This window comes from Hyaena hyaena, unplaced genomic scaffold (genome assembly GCF_003009895.1).
Source record: "Hyaena hyaena isolate Hyena2069 unplaced genomic scaffold, ASM300989v1 scaffold_26, whole genome shotgun sequence".
Taxonomy (NCBI): Eukaryota; Metazoa; Chordata; class Mammalia; order Carnivora; family Hyaenidae; genus Hyaena; species Hyaena hyaena.
Window position 1 is genome coordinate 4550854 of NW_024080658.1, and position 22217 is coordinate 4573070.

General features: G+C 36.3%; 1 protein-coding gene across 1 annotated transcript in view; it reads left to right on the forward strand.

Moving 5' to 3' along the window:
* The window catches only part of EIF3H (eukaryotic translation initiation factor 3 subunit H), a 98751-nt gene that overhangs the window by 45667 nt on the left and 30867 nt on the right, over window positions 1-22217 (forward strand). The gene's annotated exons all lie outside the window — the stretch shown is intronic.

Genomic DNA, 22217 nt, shown 5'->3' on the forward strand with positions numbered 1-22217 from the left:
TAAACAGTATGATATTTAATAGGAACAAGTAAAGGCTTAGGCCCTGAGGGAAGAAACATAACCATTAATAATTCAGTGTGAGGACAGGCTTCGCTAGAGGTCTCTGGTAAAAGGGGGGGTAAAAAAGTTTGTAACATAATGCAGTGTGTTACCTCAACTCTTTGTAGTGCCTTTACCCCTTTTGTAGTGTTTTTTTTTTTAATTTTTTTTTTTTATTCATTTCTAGGAGAGAGAGAGAGACAGTGTGAGCAGGGGAGGGTCAGAGAGAGAGGGAGACACAGACTCTGAAACAGGCTCCAGGCTCTGAACTGGCAGTCAGCACAGAGCCCGATGCGGGGCTCGAACCCATGAACCGCGAGATCATGACCTAAGTGAAAGTCAGACACTTAACTGACTAAGCCACCCAGGCGCCCGTATAGTGGTTTTTTAATAGGGACAATGGCTTGAGTATGGATGGGGAAGGTTGTAGTCAGCCTTATGCCAGTTTATTATTATTTAAAAAAATTTTTTTTCTTACATAGTTTGTTAAGTTGGTTTCCATATAACACCCAGTGCTTATCCCAACAAGTGCCCTCCTCTATGCCCATCACCTCCCCTTCCTCTCTCCCCCACCCCCAACAGCCCTCAGTTTGTTCTCAGCATTCAAGAGTCTCTCATGGTTTGCCTTCCTCCCTCTCCCCAACTATTTTTCCTCTTCTCCTCCCCCATGGTCCTCTGTTAAGTTCCTCCTAATCCACCTATAAGTGAAAACATATGGTATCTGTCTTTCTCGGCCTGACTTATATCGCTCAGCATAACACCCTCAAGTTCCATCCACATTGCTACAAATGGTCAGATTTCATTCTTTCTCATTGCCATGTTACCACATCTTCTTGATCCTTTCGTCAGTTGATGGACACTTAGGCTCTTTCCATGATTTGGCTATTGTTGAGAGTGCTGCTGTGAACATTGGGAAACATGTGCCCCTATGCATCAGTACTCCTGTATCCTGGGATAAATTCCTAGCAGTGCTATTGCTGGGTTATAGAGGAGTTCTATGATTAATTTTTTGAGGAACTTCCACACTGATTTCCAGAGGGGCTGCACCAGTTTACATTCCCACCAATAGTGTAGGAGGGTGCCCATTTCTCCACATCCTTGCCAGCATCTATAGTCTCCTGATTTGTTCATTTTAGCCACTCTGACTGGAGTGAGGTGGTATCTCAGTGTGGTTTTGATTTGTATTTCCATGATGATGAGAGACGCTGAGCCTCATTTCATGTGTCTGTTGGCCACCTAGATGTCCTCTTTGGAGAAGTGTCTGTTCATGTCTTCTGCCCATTTCTTCACTGGATTATTTCTTTTTTTTTTTTTTTTTTTTAAATGTTTTTTATTTATTTGTAGGAGAGAGAGAGACAGCGTGAGCAGAGGAGGGTCAGAGAGAGAGGGAGTCACAGACTGAAACAGGCTCCAGGCCCTGAGCTGGCAGTCAGCACAGAGCCCTACGCGGGGCTCGAACCCACAAACCGCGAGATCATGACCCAAGCGAAGGTCTGACACTTAACCGACTAAGCCACCCAGGCGCCCCTTCACTGGATTATTTCTTTTTCAGGTGTGGAGTTTGGTGAGTTCCTTAGAGATTTTGGATATGAGCCCTTTATCTGATGTCATTTGCAACTATCTTTTTCCATTCTGTCGGTTGCCTATTAGTTTTATGGATTGTTTCCTTTGCCGTGCAGAAGCTTTTAATCTTGATGAAGTCCCAATAGTTCATTTTTGCTTTTGATTCCCTTGCCTTTGGGGATGTGTCAAGTAAGAAATTGCTGAGGGGGAGGTCAAGGAGGTTGTTTCTGGCTTTCTCCTCGGGGATTGTGATGGTTTCCTGTCTCACATTCAAGTCCTTTATCCATTTTGAGTATATTTTTGTGTATGGTGTGAGAAAGTGATCTAGTTTCATTCTTCTGCATGTTGCTGTCCAGCTCTCCCTGCACCATCTGTTAAAGAGGCTGTCTTTTTCCCATTGTATACTCTTTCCTGCCTTGTCAAAGATTAGTTGGCCATACATTTGTGGGTCCAATTCTGAGTTCTCTATTCTAGTCCATTGGTCTATGGGTCTGTTTTTGTGCCAATACCATACTGTGTTGATGATTACAGCTTTGTAGTAGAGGCTAAAGTCTGGGATTGTGATGCCTCCCTTTTTGGTTTTCTTCTTTAATATTACTTTGACTATTTGAAGTCTTTTGTGGTTCCATACAAATTTTAGGCTATTTTGTTCTAGCTTTGAGAAGAATGCTGGTGCAATTTCGATTGGGATTGTGTTGAATGTGTAGATTGCTTTGGGTAATGACATTTTAACATTTATTCTTCTGATCCATGAGCATGGAATGTTTTTCCATTTCTTTGAGTCTTCAATTTCCTTCATAAGTTTTCTATAGTTTTCATCATACAGATCTCTTATATGCCAGTTTAATTCGCAGGCTCCCTGGTGGAATGAACTCCACTTTGTTCCCAGTTGTGGAAAGATCCTTATTGGCAGTAGAACAGAAGAGAACAGGGAGCAAATCCGTTAGCATTGGGGATGGCTGGTGAAGGCAGTAAGTCTTCAGTATCCCATGTATTTGCAAAGAGGCATGCATTTAAAAAAAAAAAAAAACTTTTCTAAAAATCTATCCTTTCTTTAAAAAAAAAATTAATCTAGGCCCAGTATTTCCCTAGAAATTGGGGTGATCTACAACTTGTTGGAAAAAACCATAATGAGACCACTACTTCTGTGCCCTTATTATATGAATGTGTAGTAATACAGGGAGAGTTGTTGTCCTAGCCCTTTCTGTCTAACTGCATGTAGTATATTAATTGTTTTGTTTTGTTTTGTTTGAGTCTTTAAAAAAAATTTTGGTCTCTGTGCTTTTCATTCTGGTTTTAAAGGGAGGCTCTTTTTTCCATTTTTTTTTTTTTTTTTTTTGGTCAGATTTACACACCTCCCAAATTACTTTGATTTTCGTTTCTCAAGAAGACTAAACATACAGGGATTAAATATTTGAGTATGTAATAGTAATTTAGGATCATGCTAACAACAATAAAAAACTGAATTGTAAATATTCTGAAGCCTACTCTTGGAATCCTGTATTTGAGACAGCAATAACACATTATTTCAGAAATAATTTCTGTAGTGCTTTGGAATCTAATCCTTGATGTAGTCATCAAATGTACGTATTTTCTGTTAAATCTTAACCAGTATTCCTAATTATTATAGTAGAGGTAGCAAACCTTTATTAGCATTTGGCTGGGGATAAGGAGAGCTATTTGAAAACTTTGTCAGCATCCTATTTAAAAACTTTTCAGTGTAATCACGTGCACTCATGGCTTCCTTTTTATTCAGTGGGTTATTATATATTACTATCATTGTTTATTTTGATGTTCATTTTATCACCAGTTTGATCAGTAGGATCCCACTTAAGGTAGCTATGGCCTTTTGCAATGTTCCCATCAATTATTTGAGCATCATTTCCTTGCTCTATGATATAATATGATATTCCAGACTCATTTTGTACTTTCACTGTCACAACTCTGAATCCAGAGTCTTTATTTTCCTTGCGAAGAATGGTATTTAGGTGAGAACGGGGCACTGAGTGTGTTCATTGCTATTGGAGTATTACTATTTCTGGGCCTTTTATGCTGACAGAGTTAGGTAATGTATGTATTTAACTACACAGGTAATGTACAGATCAACACATTTAGATCTATACTTCTATATTTACCTATATTGAAAACTATGAGTTCACATTGAAATGTCCCAAAGCTAGTACACTAATAATTTATACTCGTTTCCTTTCTTTCCGTATTTGTAGCTCCCTTTTATGGTAGTAAAAAACTGGCCTACATTATCTTAACACATTTACTTATCTGTTTAATTTCTCCTTTATGTAACTAATCTGTGTCTGTTGTTACACCTGTCCTGTGCAGATGTCCTCCTCACCTTGCTCAGGCTCTCACTCAACATCCCCCACATCCATGACACCTTCCTCACCTCCACTGGGCTCTGATACTATATGCCAGACCACTCATCTGTGGGGTCTCATGATAGGATGGGGGCCACCAAATGTGGGGTGAGCCAATCGGGTAGAGGCTGACAGTGCGGGCTGTGAAAGAATTCGCTCAAGGCAGAGCAAAGGAGATAGAAGTTTATTGAATACACTGTCAGGAAACCATGGGCAGGACAGTAAAGCAAAAATTGTCTGCCAGGAGGTGGTAGTGGGGGGCTCTAGGTAAAGGGGGATGGTGAGGAGGTATGGGAACATCTAGAATTTTCCTTGCTTGGTACTCGTGTCTGGGTGTAGGTAATCCATTGGTTGGCTATGACTTGTTGGTTTTTGGAGATGGGTTGGTTGCCTGTTGGCCTGTTTGTCAGGGGTGTTGTGGGGGCGTGGTCACTGTGGGCCCTTCTACTTTACTCAGATTTCCATTTCAAATTGGTTGCCTAAAAGCAGCCTCTGTACCATCCATGAGTTGCCTTTCCCTTCCTTTCCCTGCTCAGATGTTGACTTCTCATGCTGGGTTCTCTACCTCCCACCCTCCTCACTTTACTGAGTCTCTGACACCCCATGTCAGCCATCCTTTTGTAGGGCTGCTTTTTTAGCCTGTTTAGGCTTGGACACCTGCTCACCTGCTTGGGCTGTAACACTCTGGTTTGGGCTGTTGCACACCCCTCTGCCCCCAAGATGTGGACCTTTTCTTTAGAAAAAATGTACTGTGCACAGGTAAGCACAAGGATTTATGGAGTTAATCTTATCTTTTAAGGCCTTTGCATTAGATGGGATTTTCTTAGTGTTTAAAGATAGTGTGGGAATGGATCATGGGATGAATAGAGGAAGTATGGAGAAAAACTTTTATTTTCTCATTCCCTGTTACTATGTGGGAGTACACCTCCACAAGTTAGTTTTAGCCCATACTTCTTTATTTGAATGATTAAGCAGTCTGCACCACATAGTATCTTTCATCTGAAAATAATTTAGTTTTAGGAAAACTTTTAGGGAGAGGTAATAGAACTACTTCTCAAGAATAATTTACATACAGACCAAGTATTTCAGTGTAATAAAAACAAAACAATACAATCATGAAAGAACTAAGGAAAACACACTGCGCATTGAATTTAATTTGCATTCTCAGATTAGATAAGATCTTTCGTGTATGACACAGAACCCAGAAGGCATAAAATTGATATTTCAAAAAAGTAAAAAGTAAAACATCTGTGTGGCAAAGTAAAAGAAAATATTTATAGTTCAGCACTGACAAAAAGCTAATTTCTAAATTATGTATAAATCACTTTTACAAATCACATGGGTGGGGAGAAAAATCGAGTAGACCACTGGAAACAATGGGCAAAGGTGGTTCAGACAGTTCACAGCAAAAGATTGCAAATAGCTCAGCCTTATTTATAATGTAAGAGATGCAATTTAAAATTACAGTGAAATACCATTGTCACCCTCTCTTGTCCCAGACCCAAGAAGTAACCTCTTGGGTTGATTTGAAACCTTAGAACATACCTCGCTAATGGATGCATAAAATCAGGATATAGCCTAAATGCTCACACAGTTTAGAGCTAGGTCAGCTTGATGCTGAGATGCTCAATATAGATCCCAGGGAAGAAGCGTGATGGTCCCACTATTGCTGCTTGGAGTGCTTGCTCCAAAACAAATTCCGAGCAGTTTTTACCTTTTGCCTTTTTTTCTGTAAAAGCGACAGTCTTCTTCAAATTTCCTTTAATAGGTCTTTTGTAAAAATGAAGTGGTATAACATGAACTTTCGAAAAGTGGGGGATGCCAGTATCAAAAAGGGAAATATTTGCTCAGTTTTTTTCCTCACAGTTCTTTACCTTGAAATTTTCCTTAAAGAAATTTGATTTACCTATTTCCTTACACATGTGTGAAGTGATTACATAAAAGAATATTTTATTGTAGGAATATGTAATATCAAAAGATGGAAAAAACTTAATGTCCACCAGTAGGAGAATATTTTAAAATATTAATTAAAATATTTGACATCCATTCAGTGGGATGTACAGAAATCTGTAAAACTTTATGAACAGGTGTAGAAGATCCCTGAGACTTTTTTTTTTTCTCCTTGAGAGAGAGAGAGCATGTGTGCACACAACAGTGTGGGGTAACGGGGAGAGGGAGAGAGAGAATCTCTAAGCAGGCTCTGGAGCCAGATGCAGGGCTTGATCTCATGACTGTCAGAACATGACCTGAGCTGAAATCAAGAGTTGAACACTTAACCAACTGAGTCACCCTGAGACATATTTTTAAGGGAATACTTCGGAGGGCTTTTTTTGGTGGTGTGCTACCATTTTTGTTGAAAATATGTGAATTTAGTAAATAGGCTTGTATAAACATAGACTGCCATTCTTTAAGGATATATACACTGAAAAGAAGGTGAAATCCAAATGAGGGGCATAGGAGTGTGAGGAGGACCCAACTTTTCACATTGTACATACTGAATTTTGAAAGATAGGCATGTGTTATTTAGGGGAAAACTTATAGAATGAATATAGGTGGGCAGATAATTTTACGTTGTCTTACTCTGATGTTGACGCTTGCAGGCTGTTTCCTTGGTAAGTTATTGCCTAGTGTTAAGTGTAAATGACTTTGCGTTTGTTGGTTGAACCTCTTTATTTTTTTGAATCTGTGTTTTGGGAGGAGGTTTAATAGATAAAACAATTTTATGTAAAAAGTATAAATTTCCATTTAAACTGCACTACAATGGACTCTTGACATTCACAGATTTATAATTCTTACTTCCATCATGGGTTCAAGGTGATTTAGTGAATTGGCCTAGCAGGCTGCCTAGTTTAGTATTCAGCATCCACTTACCAATGCAGCAGTGTGATTTTCTATTCATTATCATGTTGTGGGTGATACCATTTGAAAAGCATTAACACTTTATTTCTAGAAAAATGGCTGTAGAAATAGCCACCCCTTACTCTTTAGGGAGGCTGTTCTATTAAGTTGTCACTTATAATTATGAAGCAACAGTTGCTGAAATTTGCTGATATAAGTGATGTTGACATATTTACATTTAGGTTTCCACAAATTGAACATTCACTATATTTTTAGATATACTTTACCTCTGTTTGGTTATGTAGCATAGTCAAATTTGTTATTTTGACTTCCCAATAAATTCTTGCATCCTTGTTACTGAAGGCCAAAAACTTACCTAGTTTTCAGGATACATAACATTTTGGTTTAATTGCGTGCCTTTCTGGACATGAGCTTTGGATACTTAAAGATTTGGGCTTTAAGAAATCTTTACAAAATTGGTTACATTGACATGTACATTAATTTCACTTTACTCCCAAGTAGAAAGAGGTAAGAAGGAATTACGGTGTTGACATAAGAATAAAATTAATTTAAGGGGCGCCTGGGTGGCTTAGTCAGTTAAGCGTCCAACTTTCGCTTAGGTCATGATCTCGCGGTTCGTGGGTTCGAGCCCCGCGTCGGGCTCTGTGCTGACTGCCAGCTCGGAGGCTGGAGCCTGTTTCAGTCTGTGACTCCCTCTCTCTCTGACCCTCCCCTGCTCACGCTCTCTCTCTCTTTCTCTCTCTCCTAGAAATAAATAAAACATTAAAAAAAAAAAGAATAAAATTAATTTAAGCTTTATGCCAGATAGAAGAATTTAGGATTTATTAAGAAGACATAAGAGATTGTAGATACCAATTGAAGACTTGCTGTTCTCTCAGTATCTCTTAAGTTTGATATTGAACTATTTTTAAAGTATTTTAATACCTCACCTCAGAGAATAAATTCATTAAACATATTATTATAAATAGTATTTCTAAATAAATGTCTATCACAATATAAAATCAAAATGCAATGTGAGTGGCAAGAAAAAAGTTTCTTTTCTGAAGAACAGATTATATCTTTTTCCTGAGTGTTCCTTAATTGTGTTTTAAGTCTTACTATTGTACCAAAACATTCTCCATCTTTTGCCTAAGTTCCAGTTAGGCTAGATTTTAAAACAATACTTACTTTTAGTCAAAGGTAATAAGCCAGGTGGTCTTTTGTAGGAATTATTAAATTTAATTGGTCTTTACTGATAATTTTAAAATATAGATATATGTATGTGTATATGTGTGTGTTTGAGTGTGTGTGTGTGTGTGTGTGTGTGTGTAGGTGATGCACTTTTGTAAATCTCATAGTCTTTTAAAATGTACTGAGAATTTGCCGCTAAGGAATCTTGGGTAAGTCTTTATGAAGTGACTTACTTAGTTTATTTCATATGAAATAAACTTAGGTGATATTTCATATTATTGAAATCATGTTGAACTTTTATTAGATTTAAGGAGCCTTTCAGAGTGCTTGCAAAATTAATGTGATTATTTTTCTATTCTTATCATTGTAGTCTGTTAGATTTAGTTTGGTCCAGTAGGTAAAACCCGTGGTGCTAGAGTGAGATCCTAGGGAGGATCCATAGGAGGTTGTTAGTCTAGAAAGCAAGATCTTACCCACCAGTGTAAAACAGTGAGTACTAGAAAGAGGAAATTCATATTCATGATTTTACTAGTTATGAATAAAGCTCTCATCCAAGAGGAATAATATAAAAATTATGGTGTTTGTACTTACATCAGACAAGGTAGACTTTTTAAGACTAACAGAAGACAAAGAAGGACACTAATAATCATAAAGGGAACATTCCAACAAGAAGATTAACAGTTGTAATGATGGAATAAATCCAAAATCAGCCAAAGTCAAACTTTCACTCTTTGCAGATGATATGATACTCTATATGGAACACCCAAAAGATTCAATGAAAAAACTGATAGAACTGACTCATGAATTCAGCGAAGTCACAGGATATAAAATCAATGCACAGAAATCAGTTGCATTCCTATACACCAATAATGAAGTAACAGAAAGAGAATTCCAGGAATTGATCCCATTTACAATTACACCAAAATCCATTAAATACTTAGGAATAAGCATAACCAAAGAGGTGAAAAATCACTACACTAAAAACTATAGAAAGCTTATGAAGTTTATAGCAATACAGGACTACCTCCAGAAGCAAGAAAAATCTCAATCTACCTTACACTTAAAAGAGCTAGAAAGAGAAGAACAAGCAAAACCTTAAACCAGGAAGGAAATAAAGATTCAAGCAGAAATAAATGAAACAGAAACTTAAAACAAAAAATTGATCAATGAAACTAGGAGATGGTACTTTGGAAAGATCAACAAAATCGATAAACTTTTAGCCAGATTCAAAAGAAAAAAAAAAGAGAGAGAAACTCAAATAAACAAAACCAGAAATGAAAGAAGATAAATAATAACCAACACCAAAGAAATACAAAAGATTATAAAAAATATTATGAAAAATTACATGACAGCAAATTGGACAACCTAGAAGAAATGAATAAATTCCTAGAAACCTATAGCCTCCCAAAACTGAAGGAGGAAGAAACAGAAAATTTGAATAGACCAGTTACCAGCAATGAATTTGAATCAGTAATCAAAAAACCCCAACAGAAGTCCAGGACCAGACAGCTTCATAGGTAAATTCTAAAGATTTGAAGAAGTGCTAATACCTATTATTCTCATACTAGTCCAAAAAAAGTGAAGAGGAAAGAAACCTTCCAAATTCATTCTGTGAGGCCAGTATTATCTTGATACCAAAATCTGATAAAAACGCTGCAAAAAGAGGAGAACTACAGGCCAATATCTCATATATGCAAAAATCATCAAAATATTAGCAATCTATATCCAACAATACTTTAAAAACATTATTCACCATGATCAATGGGATTTATTCCTGGGATGGAAGCGTGGTTCAATATTTGCAAATCAGTCAATGTTATACATCATGTCAACAAGAAAAAGCATAAAAAAACCATACGATCATTTCAAGAGATGCAGAAAAAGCATTTGACAGAAGTACTACATCCAAACCCTCAACAAAGTAGGTTTAGAGGGAACATACCTCAACATAAAATGGCCAACATTGGAAAAAAACCCACAGCTGACATCATACTCAATGGGGGGAAATGTCAGGATTAAGACAAAGATTACTCTTGTTCAGTAAGTTCACAGGATACAAAATCAATACACAGAAATCCATTACATTTCTATACACTAATAATGAAGCATCAGAAAGAGAAATTAGGAAAACAATCCCATTAACAATTACACTCAAAATAATAAAATACAGAGGAATAAGCTTCACCAAGGAGGTGAAAAAACCTGAACTCTGAAAAGTTTAAAACATGGATGAAATAAGTTGAAAATACAAATAAGTCGAAAGATGCTCATGAATTGGAAGAATTAATGTTAAAATGTCTATATTGTCCCTACCCAAAGCAGATTTTTTGTAATCCCTATCAAAGTACCAATAGGATTTTTCACAGAACTAAAACAATCTTAAAAATTGTATGGACCCACAAAAGACCCGAAATAGCCAAAGCACTCTTGGGGGAAAAAAAAAAAAAAGAGCAAAAGTGGATGTATCATAATTACATATTTGAAGTTATACTACAAAACTGCAGTAATCAAAACAGTATGATACTGGCAGAAAAATAGACACATAAATCAATGGAACAGAATAGAAAGCCCGGGAATAAACCCACAGTTATATGGCCAATTAATCTTCAGCAAAGCAGGAAAGAATATGCAATCTGGAAAAGACAGTTTCTTCAACAAAAGGTGTTGGGAAAACTGAACAGCTACATGCAAAAGAGTGAAACTGGACCACTTTTATTACACCATATACAAAAATACACTCAAAATGGATTAAGGACCTAAATGTGAGACTTGGAATCATAAAAATTCTAGAAGAGAGCACAGGCAGTAATTTCTCTGACATTGGCCATAGCGGCATTTTTTTCTAGATAAGTCTCTTAAGGAAACAGAAACAATCAAAAATAAACTATTGGGACTACATCAAAATAAGCTTTTATACTGTGAAGAAAACAGTCAATAAAACTAAAAGCCTACAGAAGGGGAGAAGACACTTGCAAATGACTTATCTGATGAAGGATTAGCATCCCAAATATATAAAGAACTTAAATAACTCAACACTCAAAAAAGCAAATAATTCAGTTGAAAAATGGGCAGAAGACATCCAGATGCTCAACAGCCACATGAAAAGATGCTCAGCATCACTAATCCTCAGGGAAATGCAAATCAAAACCACACTGAGCTGTTACCTAATACCTTTCAGAATGGCTAAAATTATAAAACAAAAGAAATAAGGGTTGATGAGGATGTGGAGGAAAGGGAACACTTCTTGAGCAATATTGGTGGGAATGCAAACTGGTACAGCCCCTGTGGAAAACGTTATGCAGAGTCCTCAAAAAGTTAAAAATAGGACTACCCTATAATCCAGTAATTGCACTACTGGGTATTTACCCAGAAAATACAAAAACTTAATTCAAAGAGATATATGCACTCCTATGTTTATTGCAGCATTATTTACAATAGATAAATTCTGAAGCAGCCCAAGTGTCCATCAATAATAGATGGATGAATAAATAAGTGGTGAAACACACACACACACACACACACACACACACACACACACACACAGGAATATTACTGAACCGTATAGATGAATGAACTCTTGCCATTTGCAACAACGTGGATGGATCTAGAGAGTATAATGCTAAATAAAATAAGTCATAAGCCTTCACTAATAGAATTTAAGAAAAACAAATGAAGAAAAAAATATACAAACCAAAAAACAGACTCTTAATTATAGAGAACAGACTGATGGTTATCAGAGGGGAGGTGGATGGAGGATGGGTGAAATAGGTGAAGGAGATTAAGAGTCTGTTTACTTAATGAGCACTGATTAATGTATAGAACTGTTGAATCACTATATTGTGCACCTTAAACTAATATAACACTGTATGTTAACTATACTGGATTTAAAATAAAAAGTTGTGTTTAATCTATTGAATCTTAAATTTCCAAATGGAAACTTTATACACCTCCCCCCTTTTAGGATGAGTATTTCTTTTGTAGGATTTATTACATTTTATATTTCATGGAGCCTGGGTGGTTTAGTCAGTTGAGCATCCGACTTTGCCTCAGGTTGTGATCTCATGTTTGTGAGTTTTGTGAGTTGAGCCCTACATCAAGTGTGCTGCTGTCAGCCCAGAGCCTGCTTCAGATCGTCTGTATGCACTCTGTCTCTGCCCCTCCCCTGCTCGCATTCTGTCTTCTGAAAAATAAAATAAACACTAAAAATTTTTTTACAAATTTATTTGTAGGTAGGACTTCTTGGTAGTAGTGTTTTGAGGGAAAATTTAAACAATTGAAGAATATAATGTGGTAGTGAGGAAATGTAAATTTAGTACATGTTGAGCAACCAAAAGAAAGTAATGTAAGACAGTACATATACTTGGAGTATCCTCAGGGCTTTTTAAACACACCTTCCCCCTACTGAAAACCAGATTGGTATAGAATGGGGAGTAAATCAGAACTAAAAGGTGACATTTTGGTCTTGAACTGGAGACTATATTAGTGGCATTTCATTAAATGTATATATGTATATCATGGATAAAATGGGCAAATGGGTTGTTATTTATAAATGGAAAATGAAGGTTCTTATATTTCCTAAATTAGTTTAACCAAATGTTTGGTCTCATTAGGAGTGGCTATCAAACTTCTTAACGTAGTAAACTGTGTTTGCATCAGGGCTATTTTATCTTTGATCTAAGAATGCTGGGAAACAGGGACTGCCTAGGTGGCTTAGTTGGTTAAGCACTGACTCTTGATTTTGGCTCAGGTTATGATCTCATGGTTTGTGAGATTGAGCCCTTCATCAGGGTCCCAAGCACGGAGCCTGCTTGGGATTCTCTTCTTTCTCCCTCTCTGCCCCTTTTCCGCTTGTACTTGTGCTCACAGGCTTTCTCTCTCTCCCTCTCAAAAAAAAAAAAAAAAAAAACAAAAAAACAACACCTTAAAAAAAAAAAAAAAAGAAATGCTGGGAAACAAAAAGTTTACCTGAATAAGCATTGGGGTTGAATATATTCTCTGAGACACAACACTATCACTAATTTTGATGAAACTTGCTGTGGACTTAGCAATGATACATGTTCGTATTCTCACATTTTATTTGCTTCTCAGAGCCTTTAATGTGTTGAGAATAATGAATGGGTTTTGTATTCACTTGTATTCACTTGCTTCATGTAACAGATATCCTTAAAACATTTTCTACCTGTGTTTTCACTTTTTTCTTTATTTAGGATGAATGCAGAGAGCAGAACTAATCTTTGAGTATTTGCTTATCTAATTATATTAGACGTTTTTCTTCTATACACTGAAAATTTGAAGAAAAGTAGGTGATGATTAAATCCCAATGTAAATCACTCTAGATAATGGTAGTTAATGGTAGTTAGGGTGAGAATGTTTCAGCAATCTGGAAGAGTTAGTAAATCTAGTACTCCCTTTCCTGGGCTTATTAGATGTCTGTTATAGTAACCTTCAAGAAATTACTTCAGCTTAGAACTTCTTTTCAAACTTCTTGTATCTCCTTCCCACCCCCCACATATTTCCAGTAAGTGCTATTATTGGTGAGGTTGAGGGATAAAGGAAGAGAGGAGCTGTTTTTCTTTTTGATTGTTTAATTCAGAAATGTATAGTCATATAAAAATATAATTAGGCTATTCTATCATCTACTTTATTACCTCTAAACAGATGAGGGTAGAAACATTGTTTTCATCTGTGTTAGTGAATTTTACACATTTTTAAAAACAACTTTTTGGCATATGATTCCTGTACCATACAATTCATCTATTTTAAGTGTATAACTCATTGTTTTTTAGTATATCCACAGATATATGCAGCTATCACTGCAATTTTAGAACATTTTCATCATCTCACAAAGAAATCTTGTACCATTAGCTGTCACCTCCCTGTTCCTGACCTTTCACTTCTAGCCTTAAGCAACTACCCATCTGCTTTCTGTTTCTATATAGGTCTCTGTTTTGTACATTTCATATGAATGCAATCATATTTTGTGTGGTCTTTTGTGATTTACTTCTTTCAAGTAGCATGTTTTCAGGGTTCACCCCTTTTGTATCATGTATCAGTACTTCAGTCTTTTTTTGGTATACATACTTTTAAATTGTAAAATGTACCTATAACAGAACTTGTCATTTAAACAATTAAAAAAAATTTTTTTTAATGTTTATTTTTGAGAGAGAGAGACAGACAGACATGGAGTGCAAGTCGGGGAGGAGCAGAGAGAAAGAGGGAGACACAGAATCTGAAACAGCCTCCAGGCTCTGAGCTGTCAGCACAGAACCCAGTGTCGGGCTCAAACCCACGAGCAGCAAGATCATGACCTGAGATGAAGTCTGATGCTTATCCGGCAGAGCCACCCAGGTGCCCCTGGATGCCCTGTACATTTAAACAATTTTTTAAATGTACAGTTACGTGGCATTAATTATAGTCCTTATGTTGTACAGCCATTACCGCTGTTTACAAAACTTAGTCATCACTCCAGACAGAATATCTATTAAGCAGTAACTTCTCATTCCTTTTCCCTGAAGCTCCCGATAACCTTTAATCTACTTTCTGTCTATATGAATTTGACTTTTCTGGCCACCTCATATAAGTAGAATCATGTAGTATCTGTCCATTTGTGTCTGGCTTTCAGAATCTTCAACATTTTTTATGTTCATCCATTTTGTAGCATGTATCAGAACTTCATTCTTTGTTATGGCTGAGTAATATTCCAGATTTGTTTAATTATTAGTAGATTGACATTGGGGTGTTATGCTGCTATAAACACTTCTATACAAGTTTCTGTGTGGGCATTATGTAGTAATTTCTATTGGGTATATACTTAGGAGGGAATTGCTGGGTTGTATGGTAACCATGTATAATCAGTTGAGGAAGTACCAGACTTTTCTAACATGACTAGACCACTTGCACATTATTATTATTATTTTTAAATCAAGGTAGTCATTAATTTTGAACTATTTGCCTCATTAAAAAAATACTACTTCCCATATCCTATTAACAGCATGTTTATTGGATAATCTATTTACAGAAGTACATAAAACAAATGTGGTTTAATGAATGATTATAAAGCCATTATTCACATAACCACTACTTTGGTCAAGAAATAGAACATGGATTGCATACCACATCTCCTTTAGTGTTATGGCCTGGTTACATCTTCCTTGTGTTTCCCCCTAAGTAGTGTTCTGACTGTTCTGAACTTTATCTTTTATAGGTTTGCCAACTATGTTTATATGCATTATGCATTCAGTTTCATTTGATTTTGAACTTCATAATCGTAATGACAATGTGGGTTTTCTTTATGTCTTACTCCTTTTACTCAGCATTATATTTGTGAGGTTCACCTTCTGCAATGTATTCATTTTCTGTCACTATATTTTATTGCATGTTATTAGAGCTAGTACTTGAGCATATTCAGAAGAAGGTATCTACTGTTCAATATGTTTGTGGTGAGTTTGATAATGGTTGCTTGTTATAAAGTTTTTGGAACTTTCCTCCTGTTATTCAAAGGTTTTTTTTTTTTAGTTTTCTCCAATGATACAAATTATCATAGAGATAGAAGTGAGGGAAATAAGGGAGTTAAATTGGACTGGCTAAATATGGTATTTATCTTTATTTTTTATTGCTCTGCACGGACCGTAACATTTTGTTGTGTTACATTTAAGCTGTCGTCAGAATGTGTCTCTTGACCTTTTGAAGTACTTTATTTTTAACTATCCTTAACTTGTATTATAAGTATATGTGGGTAGTAGTCAGACCTGATTCACTGTAGATTAGCATCTTGGGCATTGTAGGTTTCTTATGTGAATGAATGATTGCTTTTGTAACTAAATTTCTATTAAAAATAACTTTTAAAAGGAATCATGAAATAAATAAATAACTTAGTCACCTCATTGTTAGAAGTTTTAAAAAATTTAGTAGTTTTCAGTAGATTCTAAAGTTATTCCAGAAACGAAAGCAGCCGTGGGAAAAACAGTTTGGAAATGATGTAGTTTTAAAACCCTATAAAAGTGCTCCAGATTAAACAAATGTCTCCTGGCCCTTCTAACGTAAAAAAAAAAAAAAAAAAATTAAAACCAAGTAGAAAACACTCCATAAAGTCTGTCAAATGGCTGCATTAATTTCTCTTGAATTCCTCTGTCTTTAGATGATATAATAACCAAATAATGTAATTATAAATTGTAGCAGTTGTTTATTTGAAAACTTGCTGATTGCACTATTGATTTGTGATCTTAGGACACCGGTTTGTGATTTGTGTCTCTTGCTGGGGCTCCAAGGTTAGGGCAGGCAGGATGTGGATTTCTTGTCTTTTTGTTGAATGTAAACGCTGTTGAATCTCACCAATTAAAGTTGTTTTGAGATAATTCTTTAATACAGTGTACATCTAAAATGCTTTTTAGAATTGATATTTTGTTGATGGCACACTTACTTTTTGCATGAGCCCCCCTTAAAGGTAACATGTGAAGTTGTTGAGTATATTCTGTTTTTCATGTTAACTGCTCAGTGTCCACATGCCTAACTTCAGGCCTTTCTTATCATCTCAGGCCTGAATTATTACAGTAGCCTCATAAAGGTTTCTTTGTCCAAGACTTTTCTTTTCCTTTTTAGTCCATCTTCCAGTCCAAAATGATGCTTTAAAACAGAAGTCTGAGAGTGTCACTATCCCCTGCCCCCGCACCCCCGCCCTTTAAAACCCTTCTCTGGCACCTTCTTGCCTGCACAGTAATAAAGTCCAAGTCTCTCCCTGGCCTGTGGTCCTTTGAGATTCGTCTCAGGCCTATGTTTCTGCCTTATTTCCTGTTCGTTCTTCTCTGCACATCATATGGTATGAGATTGTTTATAGAGTTCCCTAAAAATTCTGTCTCTTTCACACTTTGCCTTTGCATAGTGGTTTTCTTAGGCTGGAATACTGCTTTCACTTTTTCTGCCTGTGAAGCTCTTGCCCATCCTTCAGAAACCAGCACAGGTTTTGAACCTCTTTAAAGCCTTTCCCAATGCCCTTGGTCCCATAGTCCCCTGGCATTAATTCTGTACCCTGTGTATCTATTGAATTTATCATAGGGTGTTGTTGATGTGGCTTTCTTACCTACTGTGAACTGCTTGAAGGCAAGGCCTGTGTCTCAGTTCAAGGCTGGCTGTCAGTTTTTACCGTAATGCCTAGAAATAGAGATGGGTGCTCAGAAAATACTGGTGGAAATCATCTGGAATTGGAATCGGAACTCAGTCTGTAATGATTTTAATTATCTTTTTCACAATCTCCTGTTTTTAATGTAGTATGGGTGACTTGAGCCCACTTGGTCACTCATCTTTCATTTTCTAGGATATGTAGATTATTCTTTCTGGTTAGTAGGTAGTCAAGATATGCACAGAACCACTACACCATAAACAAAATTCACTCCACAGGGCTTATCATTGACTTTGAACTTGGTGTAAAATCACTTCCTGATGTCATGGTAAATGTTTTATATTTTAAGTAATATGGTTTTAATCCAGAATATGGAACCCAAAATAAGTTTCATAAGTCACACTTGTAAACTATCCCCTAAGGCATTTGTGATTAGTTCTTTAGTCCAGTAGTTAATCGGCAGAAATGGAAGTTAAGTATTCATTCTCTTCATTGATGACTTCCTGTGTTTAATAGTAGGATTAGTCTGTAATTGTATTCTCTTTTCTACTGTCAGTAAAGTTTATTATATTAAAATCCTGGGTAAAATGCAATGTCTCTTGCATGGGTACTAATGGAAGTAGCTGATAGCATGATGGAAACATTTTATTTCTAAACACTTTTCAGTTTGCAGTTGATTTCTATTACTCTAGGGGACTGATCCTTCACAGCTGTTAGAAAATGTAAGTGGGTTCCTCTCCTGCTGTGCAGATCTTTCCTTGTTTGGGAACCTTTGATGGCACAGTAGGGGCTTTTAAAAGCGTCACAAATATAAGGCAATTTATACTGTGGTAAGCATAGAATTTTGTTGTTGCTGTTTATGGCAGAAAATTGAAAGTTAAAAGTAAATGGAGGAGAAAGGCTGCTGAGCATGGTGTGCTTGTGAAAGCAGCCTTTTTTGAATTGATAATGCCATCTCTTCGGATTATCTGGACTTTCTAGTTTTCCTTTCCTGTTTCTTCTACTCCACATTCTCTTGTGGGTGAATTGAAAATAAAAGCAGGATAGATTGATGAATCACAGACAAGAATTAGCACACATCCTGTCTTGATTAATGCCTACGTTAATGTACTGGGGGAGAGATGTGATCAGCAATCGCAAAGTAGAAGGAGTCTATTGAATAGGTATGTGTTTTGAACTGAAGTGTGTACTTATTACAGAAATATTTCTCCCAAGCACTCTGTGAGGCTTAGTTGTTAGCACATTGCTGAGAAAAAGAAAGCACTCTGTGGCTGAAGAAGGTGCTTCTTTATTTAGTACCTTTTTATTCTCAGTTGTGCCTTTACTACTTAGCATTGAGATTAGAGCTATCACATTGGAATACTAACCTAAGCAACAGATGTGATCCTGAAGCACGTTATACACTTTACCAGATGTTCCATTTGTCTTTAGGGCAAACTTCTGGTTATTTTCTAGTATGAAACACTGTAAGGAATCAGAATTTAAAGTTTATTTTAGACATACTCTGGTTGCTTATAAATAAGAGAAACAAAAGGCACAGTCTTTTATAACCTGAAAGACTGGGTGATTTGCATAATATCAAGTAAGTTGTGCCCCAGCTACATTTTATAAATATTTTTCTAGTTGATATTGCATCTGCTTTCTGTATTGAAAATTTTGAGAAATAGGTATATTTCAAGAACTAACTCTTAGGAAACAAATAGTAAAATAGTGTTCGTTGTTGGTTGTGCTGCCTATATTTATGATTTGCATATTTCTTCAATAGAGCATTTGAAGCAGATATGAGTTCTTGCTAATTTGACAATTTAAACAATTTATAATTAAACAAATTGTGGATATTCTTAATCATAACATCTGCTGGATGTTGATTTATAAACACTGTAAAATGCTATGTTGTTTTCATGCTATGCATACTTCCTGTAGTATATGCTTACAGTTCAAAAGAATTACATTCTTATCTATTTCCTTCAATCTTTGAATTTTAGCGCTAGTCATAATTTTGAGTCTGGAAAAGATTTCATGATATTCTAAATTTCTGTGTTTTTCCTTCCCATCAATAACAGTCTAACAGTTTTATGTAACATTAAGGAGTGCTGTTTTATAAAAATAGCAGTAGTATCTAAGGCGAAATGCATCATCATGTGTCTTTGGAATGATAGGAATAAAATAGCTGCAGAGTAACTTTAAATGTGTATTAATTGAGAAAAGGGAGGAATCACACTGTCTTTTGGAAATTTTCCTTTATTTGTGTTCATTGTACGTCTTCATTTTAGGGGAGATTCAGCAAGAAGAGTTTTAAAGTAGATGTATTATTTGAGAAGATACACTCTCTGTTCTTTCTACTTTGAATCAAATATTTTGGAAAACGCCCTCATGTCTGTAAGACTTCCATCTGGTGAGAACTTGATCCTTTCCGCCCAGTTTCATCTTGGCTCTCTCCAGAGGTTGTAGCATAAGAGCTTCTCTTTAAGATTAAAATCGAACAAAGGTAGGCTCTTTATTATAATCAAATGAAGGTTTATAGATTTGTGATTAGCTCTTTTTCCAGATAGGGAATTATTAGAGGCCAGTCATATTTTACGCTTTTAAACTCTCTTGTACAATTGTCCTCCACTAGTGGACAATTCCTTATACTTTCTTTGTAAAATGGGAGTAATAACTGTATCTACATCATAGAACTGTTGGGAGGGTTATCACAAATACATGTGAAGTATGGAAGCTACCAATAAATGCAGGCTATTATTAGTTATATTATGGCTTTAAAAAATAATAAAGATAGCTAAAATTAGAAATAATGTAGCATATATAACCTGCATGATTATATGTCATTCAGTGCTGATAGGATCTTAGCATTTATAAAACAGTGATGTCACTATTTCTTACAGCTTTTTCTGTGAATATTGATATCAGTCATTTTCTTATTAAAAAGTTTGTATGATTTAGGGGCCCCTGGGTGGCTTAGTCGGTTAAGTGTCCGACTTTCGCTTAGGTCATGATCTCCCGATTCTTGGGTTCGAGCCCCACGTTGGGCTCTGTGCTGACTGCCGGCTCAGAGCCTGGAGCCTATTTCAGAGTCTGTATCTCCTTCACTCTCTGACCCTCCCCTGCTCACGCTGTCTCTCTCTCTCTCCTAGAAATTAAAAAAACAAAAAAAGTTTGTATGATTTAAATAAACATTTTTAGATTATGTCATCCATCCCTATGCACACATCATTGCCAGATTGAGAAAGTTAAATAGAAATTGTTATGGGCTAACAAATTTCACATGTTGTTGGTGTCCTTTAAATTTTATTTGTTGAAGCCCTAACCCCCCAGTGTGATGGTATTTGCAGATATGGCTATTGGGAGGTAACTAGAGTTAAATGAAATCCTGAGTTTAGAATCGTAGTCTGATGTGATTCAAGTCCTTACAAGAAGAGATGCTGGAGAACTTGTGCACTCATTCTTTCCACCATGTGAGGACACAGGGAGACGTAGGGCAGCCAGGAGGATGGCTCTGACCAGGAACTGAAGGAGGCAACACTTTGATCTTTGGACTTCCCAGCCTCCAGATCTGCGAGAAAATAAATTTCTATTGTTTAAGCCACCTGGTATGTGGTATTTTTTTATCGCTGCCCAAGCAAAATAATGTATAAAGAAGTGAAGCTCAAAATTGGGTAAACAGGTATGAGGTAGGGTAATCTCTCCTACTAAGGAGATATATAGGGCATTGGAACAATGAAAAGGCCTTCTGTTTACTGTGTAGGTTATGGCTCTGTCTGCCTTTATTTCTGATAGAGCAGATGTCTGCTGAAGTTTTTGTTTTATGCCATCATCTGTAAAATGTTATTGTTTAGTAGATGGTAGGTACTATGAGATCTTTTGACCTGAAATATTCATGCAAGTTTAGTTAATTTCTCTGGACAAGCATTTAATGTACTAGTCATTATTCAGTGCGAGATGATTATCATCTAAACAGAGGTCTCTTTGGAAAAGTTCATGCATCACAACTATAGCAAACAGCATATCATAGCATTTCATTTGTGTAGATTTTCTTGATTAAGTTGTTGAATAGAAATAATAGGCAATTGGAAGGTAAGATTTTCTTCCTAAGAAATTAAATATATCCTGCTCAAGTGGCTTCATACCACTTTGCAAATCATTAGTAGATTCCATTTTAATTTTGTAGGGAAGGTAAATTTATTAGGTACAAACATTTAGAATCTTTTTTTACTTTTTACATGTTGTGATTAATTTAACCAGAATATGTACCTCCTACTCTCTTGAAATGTGACCTGCAAAGTGTTTTGTGAGAGCATTTGAACCATGTTGCCTCTGGACACAGGACTATCTTTTAAAAAAATTTTTTTAATGTTTATTTTTGAGAGAGAGAAGGGGGGTTGCGGAGAGAAGGAGAGCAAGCATGAGCAGGGGAGGAGCAGAGAGAAAGGTAGACACAGAATCCGAAGCAGGCTCCAGGCTCTGAGCTGTCAGAGCTTGATGCTGGGCTCAAACCCTCGAACTGTGAGATCATGACCTGAGCTGAAGTCGGACGCTTAACCGACTAAGCCACCCAGGTGCCCCAACAGGAATATCTTTTTAACGAGTTTTTGTTGCCTGGTTTTGAGAAGTCCTTGGAGAAAGTGTCTCAAACATTGCCTAATCTATATACAAGTAAAACAGGAGAGAAATGCTTGGAAAGAAAGACATGGTATTGAAATAAAATAAAATGGATGTTTGCTAATTATTGTTACCTTTTACTACTTCAAATGAGACACTATTCATTTAAGTTATGCTTTTGACCTCTATGTTTCAACCTGATTGCTAAGCTTCCTTTTTTCCCAGTGAAATCCCTGAGAAGCACTCTTCTCATCTTTCCAGTACTTTCTTACTCAACAGCCTTCAACTAATTTTTAATTTTGCATTTTGCTGAGAGCTTAGTGTGGTTTGGATCTCTTCAGTATAATGGACAGTTCTGTAGTAAATAGACCCTACTTTCTGCTCTTTGATCTGAATATAGCCTTTGACATTATGAATTTCTGTCTTCTGGACCCTCTGCTGCAGTTCCATAGGAACATCTGGTTTACCTCTTGAAATGCTTCTGTTACTGAACTCCT